Genomic DNA, 8,049 nt, shown 5'->3' with positions numbered 1-8,049 from the left:
TTGCATTGTAAAAATCTGATTACTAGTATATTGTCACGATCCACCTTCAGAGGGGGGGCGAGAATCGTAGCTCTTTACATAGAAACAACTCGCTTGGCATCAACTAGTCTTAACTTCATAAAATACTTTACTGTACCTAGGATCATAGGTTCGTCATCCCGTACAGGATGTCTGGTGAGAGCTGAACTAAGGAGATTTTGCAAAATAACATAATACTTAATTAAAATTATTTTATTCTTAAAGTCAAATACTCAACATCATTTTAAAGAACATTTAAATAGCGGGATTACAATTTAAAACAATAATCTCTTTACTTCCTTAACGATTGAACGACCTTACAAGAGAGAGAATGAGAGAACTTCACTAAACACTTCCCTAGTCCTTCCGAATACCTCAAATCATAATTACTACTTAAAATTAAAACAAAGATAAGTCCATACTCACATTTTCCAAAAAGCCTTTCTTGATCGATTACTTAAAACTAACGTAGGGGCCTCTCCTGCCCTTAAAATCCGAACGAACATTACATTTTAAAAATTATAACTAAACGACTAGTGACGAGGGCCATTGCCTCCGCCCAAAAGCTTGAAGATGACTACATTATGACCTAACTTAAATTAAACGACTCGTGGCCTCTGGCGTCGGCCATAGCTTCCGCCCGAGAGCCTGAATTCCTACATCACGAACGAACTAACAACTCGTGACCACAGGTGAGACGCATAGCCTCCGCCTGAGTGAGCCTGAATTCCTACATCACGAACGAACTAACAACTCGTGACCACAGGTGAGACGCATAGCCTCCGCCTGAGTGAGCCTCCGCCTGAGTGAGCCTGAAGTCACCACTCACTTGCGCTTAAATTCGCGCGCCCTGCCGCGCCTACCATAACAAAAGCTCGTTATTGAAGTCAAATTTACTAAACAACTAACTAGAACATCTGGGAAGACTACCCCCCCTCTACCCCAATGTGCAGGCCACACCGCGCGGCTTGTTACGACAGCGCGCCCCAGTAACTGCGGCCCGTGGCTGCGCCAGCGCGCGGCCAAACAAACAAACAAAATTCTGCAAGCCCGCAGCGCGCCGCGCCGGCCCCGTGCCCCAATTACATGGTCACGCCACTTGCGCTGACGAGTGAACAGAGCAGCCAGCCCAGAGTCCCGTCAGTAAAGTCCCTAAATTAGATTTCAACAACCCTGCAAAATTTCAACCCGCGACATAACCCTCCCCTCACAGAGCTCGAGCCCCATCGAGCTACCTCAAAATTACAAATTGTCTTTTTCCATTAAACCATAACTATAAATTCCTCATTTCACAAAAATAATAATTTTCTTAGTTCCTTGCTGTCTGAACATACATCTAGATTCTGCATAAGATTTATTTTAAAACAACAAGTATTCATAAAATTAAATGTAAAACTTTTATCTGGTTTGTTCTCACAGGAACCTTCAGAGGCTCGAGTTCTCAATTCTAAAAAAAATTGTTCTGTTAGTGAAGCTCTCTTTACAAATTAAATTACTGTTCTTAGTTTCTCAGTATTCGTTAAACAATGTGCAAATTCTTGATAATTATTATTATTTTTTTTTTTTTCGGTTTCCGTTTATTACCATACTTCTTTCGTTCTTCAAAAAAAATTAAGTGTCCTTACAGTGTTTCAATTAATTAAACTCTTATCTCGTGAAGGTTGGTGCAACTCCTCGAAGTCAGTGTTGTCGAGAAGAGTAGCTCCCTGGGCTGGCCATCAGCAAACACCACTCAACTCCAACAGCTACTGGACTGGCTTCCAGGGCAGCTCACAACTTCTCCCCACATCTGCTTCGGAGTTGTGCCATCCTCATCACGAACAGATTACAATTCTGAAACATCATCAACAGGCATTACCATCACGCCTGACAAATACAAAACTAACTACTAAACTGCAATCGATGGGCAAGGATGTAAACACACAAAAAAAATAAAATTAATTAATTCAACTGCTAACATAAAGTATCCCACCCTTAGCATAATCTAATCAGGCAAATAATTTGATAGGAAAAACTTAAGGAAGGGAAACATGACCTCCAATGATTTTCCCTAACTCTTGAGTCTTGATCTTCTCTATACAGCAAATAGTCCCCACGAAGTAACTGGGTTGAAGGTCAGTTCACATGACCCACCCATAACCTCTTCTACTCTTCTTTTCTTCTGGGGGCAACCACAATGCCCACCAATCTCTCTCCATGGTGCCGAACCAGCTATCCCATGAGAGTAAACAACGTAGTCAATAGAAGCGCAGAGGGGAAACACCAATCTCTGGCTTGTCGAGTCATAAAACTGCTTTATCTTCTTCTTCTTCTGAGTAAAAATATCTGACTAACCTTGCTTCTATTCTTCCAAACAGTAAAAGTTCATCAGGTATCTTCATGAAAGAAACATTCTAACTAATAATTCTTCATTTTTCTTCTTCTTTATTTCTGTTAGTTGTAATAGAAGGCCATGTTAGGGAGGTTATAGGGAAAAAGAGTGGCCAATTCCCACCCCATCACCCACCTAGATCATGACTAATTAACTTTTAAATTTTCTATTTCAAACAAATTAAAAAAAAAACATTTTTATTCAAATTTTTAAATTATAGCTACTTTTCCTTCATAACCTCAAAAGCAAATCAATAATTCTAAATGAAATTGTGATTTACTGCATCCTTGTTCCATCCGATCTGTTTGTTTATAACCTTTCTGGTAAAGTATAAAATTTTCAAACATTACTAATTCAAAAAAAAGTAAATTCTGGTGTCCTTCGAGTTACAATTAAATTTACTATTTCTTAGCTTGAAATAATTTAAGTTTTCAGAACTATTTCATTGTCTAATTCACAACACTTAAAAATCAACTTAAAACAACAAATCATCAAAATCAATAAGATCATCTGACCTACCTATCAGTACTGTGAACTTGAACTGTTCGTACACATTTATAATAAGCTATTGTATTTAAATTCCAACCTAAATAAGGTTTTAAAAAAAACTACTAATCCCTCTGTAAATTAAGAAAATTAACTTTAAAAATTAAACTTAAGGTATTAGTTCTTTTTGACAGCTACCACAACTCACTAGTTCCATTACATTACTATAACCTAAAAAGTTCTGTAAATAATGTTTATAACAAAAAAACTCCAGTTACTGTCTTCCATAAAAAAATAAAACTTTACATGACCTTATTAATCTCCACTTGTAAGTCCATGGCTGCCAGCTTTCTCTTCTCTTGAATCTTCAGTCTTGGCTCTTGTTTCAGTGATCTTGTATCTTGTCTCTCGAACTCTTGTCATCTTGTAAACTGGACTGCTGCTCAGCTCATCTTAAGGAATCTGTAACAGTTTCAAAAATACATGTTAATTTAAATTACATAATTCCTGTTCTTTGGTCCTAAAAAAAATTGTATTATTAGTACACATTACCCTGAAACAACATTATTATTCATTGTTTATTACTTAAAAAAAATGCTTTACCATAAAATCCTTTTTTGTTCTTTTCATTAGGCCTATTTATTTTCCTTCTTCTTAATTAAATTCTGCTTCAAATGTTAATCCTAACTTAAGACCTACCATCTATTTATTATTCATTACCTACATTATTTATGTTACCCTAAAATTCCCATAAGTTTCTAATACTTCCTATCAAAGACATTCTCTCTAAAAAAAAATTTACTTGTGACTCTTAACTTAACAAACTTAAAAAAAACTTTTACACTAGACTTAACTTATTATTCATTCTTAGTTACTAAATTTCTATATGTAAACTTTAGTACTTACAAACAAAAACTGCCTATTTCTCTCTACCTCTTAATCTCTTTCAATTATTACAATAATAATGTTACCTTGCATCTTTAAACTTTCTTCTTTTCAATTAAATTAGACATCTCATAACAATAAAAATTCTGCCTATACTCTTCTTATGGGTGTACAAACCCAACAACAAAATTTCAAATTCTCAAGTTTCCTTATATTTAAATTATGCAATGCACATAACCTCTGTGGTGCCTGTACCCTTTTAGGCCTACCACCTTCTCCTCTCACAGCATGACAACTCTTATTCCTCGGGGTCTGTATTCACTGTTACAAATCAAATATCTCAAAAAAATTAAAAACAAATTTATTATTTTAAGAAAACAAAAATTTACATTGAATTTACTATGGAGCCTGGAAATCTTAATGTCTCACAGCAGCTAACATGACTAAATCCCATGGAACCCCAGGTTTACATAACCTGTGCCCAAAAATTTAAGCATACCAGGCTTTCTCTGCACTGGTTTTACAGCATCACACACTATTTAGGGCCCCTGATCTGCCATCAGTCCCAAGGAGTTTTCCCACAACCCCTCTCTACACAAGCGCCTACCGCATTCCTCTCAATTGGCTATCGGTTTTACGGCATTCTTTTGGGATCCGACCATCAAGTTAGGGCTAATCGAACACTAAACCTCCATACTTCCAAACTAATGTAAATCAATTAAATTTTCTCTGTAAATTCTAAAAATCAAAAAAAATTATTCCAACATGCCAAAGAAACTTCCAAAAAAAATTCATAATCTTATCTTCAAACCATTAAAATAAAAATAAATAGATTACTCTGTTTTCTCCTTAATAACTGTAAACTGTCAACAAATATCATGTCGTAAATTTTAACTATGCTTACTGACTCTTAATCATAAAATCTCATTTGTCCTAATTAATAAACAACCGATTTCCTTAAAATCTCACTGTATCTCTCACACTCAAACTTCACTGGCTGAATATCTCAATAAATTCAAAAACAATTATCTAAACTCTTAAAGAAACTCCTCCCCAATTATTCAAATTACTTCACCTTATTTTATTTCATTACTTAAAACACCTTACTCAAAAAAAATTAATTAATTATCTAGCTATCTTCCATTATTATTTATTTACCGAACAAAACTTTCTCCTAAATTAATTTAGTAAAATTCAATTTCACATTAGGCAAGTACACTAACTCTCTACAGCAATGTTTCTCATTTCCCTCCTTCCTAACTGAATCCAATCTTACTTAACCTCCAGGGAATTTACCTCACAAAATAACCAAAAATTTCACTGTAGTGCCTATCTGCTATAGGCCCACTACACAGCAAGGGACTCTAACCCCACCAACAAACTTCATTGAAATGGTACCCTATCCCATACAGGATAGCCACTTCGGTACTACCATGGGGAACTCCTGCCCCAAACTACTCACAACTCTCAGGATTCTCCTGACCCTTAATTCCGTAGTCAGCCCATCTCCTATGGTCTGCGCTACAATTCCCTTTCTTCCCAGGGACACAACGCCTCACCTTAGGGTCCCTCGCCCTAATGAAAACATTAATTTTGTCTCTCTGTTCTTTTGGAGTAAATTCCCTCTACACACAAAATCTAGCCTTCCCAGTTTTCTCAATGCTTATCGATTTTATAGTGTACCTCCTTAATAATGTTTACAAATCCCAAAAAAAATATTTTTAAAACCGAGGTAGAATTTAACTAACAAAAACATAAACAACTTACAACGAAACACTTCTAGCCTATACATCATACACTTCTTAAATTAAATTACTTACATACTGAAAGTTCCTCTTCTTCTAAAACACACTTAAATTTAAATTTATTTAACCAATAGTCTATTTTCTTATCGCTAAGTTACCGTACAGCTGATCAAAACAAGGTCACGGCCGTCCACGTCTCTGTACGTGCTCGTGACGTCACCGAATTCCATCAGGTGCGCCAACCCTCGCTTGCGGTTCCTCCGTTCTCCGCTAGGTCTCAGCACCTCCCCGTCACGTGTTCATTCTGCCACGTCCACTGACGTGTCGTTCTGAAACAACTCTCAACATTTTTCTAATTAAAACAAAACATCACTATAAATTCTATAACTCTCTTTTACATAAACTCTCGTTTTCTTTTTAATTCCTTTCTAACGTTTATCCTTCCCTCGACTGATTTAATTCGTACGTCTCGTCTCCTACGCGCACGACAACAAAACAAACTTCACTTGAAAATAATTCCTATTTACGACAAAAAATTTTTATTTTAAATTATAATTCTCTTAACCTACAATCTTAAAATGAACTTCAATTAAATTAAACCACTTGCATTATCTCTAATAAGCATTTAACTTATAACGTATTCTCCTCACGTAATAATCCCCGATAAACTCAACGACTTAAAACAACTTATCACTATAAACTTTATCCTTACAAGTATACTCAAATAAACATCTGTTACGTCAAAAAAAAATCTCAAAGACTTCCTCCACTTAGATTAAATTCCGTAATCCTCTCCTCAATTAAACTCTTAATAACCTGCTATCAGAAGCTGAAACTAACTTAATAATAAACATAAAAATCTACCTCTCTCTCTCTCCAGAAATAGAACCTACCCGGCGCCTCCACCATTTCTGTCACGATCCACCTTCAGAGGGGGGGCGAGAATCGTAGCTCTTTACATAGAAACAACTCGCTTGGCATCAACTAGTCTTAACTTCATAAAATACTTTACTGTACCTAGGATCATAGGTTCGTCATCCCGTACAGGATGTCTGGTGAGAGCTGAACTAAGGAGATTTTGCAAAATAACATAATACTTAATTAAAATTATTTTATTCTTAAAGTCAAATACTCAACATCATTTTAAAGAACATTTAAATAGCGGGATTACAATTTAAAACAATAATCTCTTTACTTCCTTAACGATTGAACGACCTTACAAGAGAGAGAATGAGAGAACTTCACTAAACACTTCCCTAGTCCTTCCGAATACCTCAAATCATAATTACTACTTAAAATTAAAACAAAGATAAGTCCATACTCACATTTTCCAAAAAGCCTTTCTTGATCGATTACTTAAAACTAACGTAGGGGCCTCTCCTGCCCTTAAAATCCGAACGAACATTACATTTTAAAAATTATAACTAAACGACTAGTGACGAGGGCCATTGCCTCCGCCCAAAAGCTTGAAGATGACTACATTATGACCTAACTTAAATTAAACGACTCGTGGCCTCTGGCGTCGGCCATAGCTTCCGCCCGAGAGCCTGAATTCCTACATCACGAACGAACTAACAACTCGTGACCACAGGTGAGACGCATAGCCTCCGCCTGAGTGAGCCTGAATTCCTACATCACGAACGAACTAACAACTCGTGACCACAGGTGAGACGCATAGCCTCCGCCTGAGTGAGCCTCCGCCTGAGTGAGCCTGAAGTCACCACTCACTTGCGCTTAAATTCGCGCGCCCTGCCGCGCCTACCATAACAAAAGCTCGTTATTGAAGTCAAATTTACTAAACAACTAACTAGAACATCTGGGAAGACTACCCCCCCTCTACCCCAATGTGCAGGCCACACCGCGCGGCTTGTTACGACAGCGCGCCCCAGTAACTGCGGCCCGTGGCTGCGCCAGCGCGCGGCCAAACAAACAAACAAAATTCTGCAAGCCCGCAGCGCGCCGCGCCGGCCCCGTGCCCCAATTACATGGTCACGCCACTTGCGCTGACGAGTGAACAGAGCAGCCAGCCCAGAGTCCCGTCAGTAAAGTCCCTAAATTTGATTTCAACAACCCTGCAAAATTTCAACCCGCGACAATATAATTTCAAGTAGGTCTATTTATTCTTTTATTATTAAAATAAAAATGATTCAATTTTATTTTCGTAAAGTATGCAATAATTTCATCAATGTTTTGTTATGACGTTGTCACGTTTAACTATCGTCCGTAAACCGACTTTACAGATAACCAATTTTTTTTTTTTTTTTCGTGGTATAGGTTTTTAAAGGCAGCCTTAGGCTGGCTCCTATGTTCACCTTTTGATATTCTGGATACAATTTCTGCAGGACGTGAGTCGAGATGACACTCCGCGGGGGTTCCACTCGGTGCTCACGAAGTCGAGTGCCACCGGGTGTCGGGGTTCGAAAGCGATACCTCCGTGCGCGCGCCTCTCGCAGTTGTTCCCACTGAACACTGCCGAGGATACGTTTCCTTATTGTCCTGGAGTTGTACCGGCGCACCGACGAATCAAGCGTCTTGCCATCGGAC

At 37.7% G+C, this 8,049-nt stretch overlaps 1 long non-coding RNA gene across 1 annotated transcript; it reads right to left on the bottom strand.

Moving 5' to 3' along the window:
* Positions 1 to 216: 216 nt before the first annotated feature.
* LOC134542603 (uncharacterized) lies at positions 217 to 5,663 on the bottom strand. The gene is made up of 2 exons (XR_010076825.1): positions 5,581 to 5,663; positions 217 to 3,337 (listed from the first exon to the last, which is right to left on the bottom strand). It is a non-coding gene; the product is annotated as an uncharacterized LOC134542603 (long non-coding RNA).
* Between the last annotated feature and the right edge of the window lie 2,386 nt (positions 5,664 to 8,049).

The sequence above is a fragment of the Bacillus rossius genome (assembly GCF_032445375.1).
Source record: "Bacillus rossius redtenbacheri isolate Brsri chromosome 9 unlocalized genomic scaffold, Brsri_v3 Brsri_v3_scf9_1, whole genome shotgun sequence".
Lineage (NCBI taxonomy): Eukaryota > Metazoa > Arthropoda > Insecta > Phasmatodea > Bacillidae > Bacillus > Bacillus rossius.
Note: the sequence above shows the minus strand (reverse complement) of the source record. Positions and strands in the feature narration are given on the sequence as shown.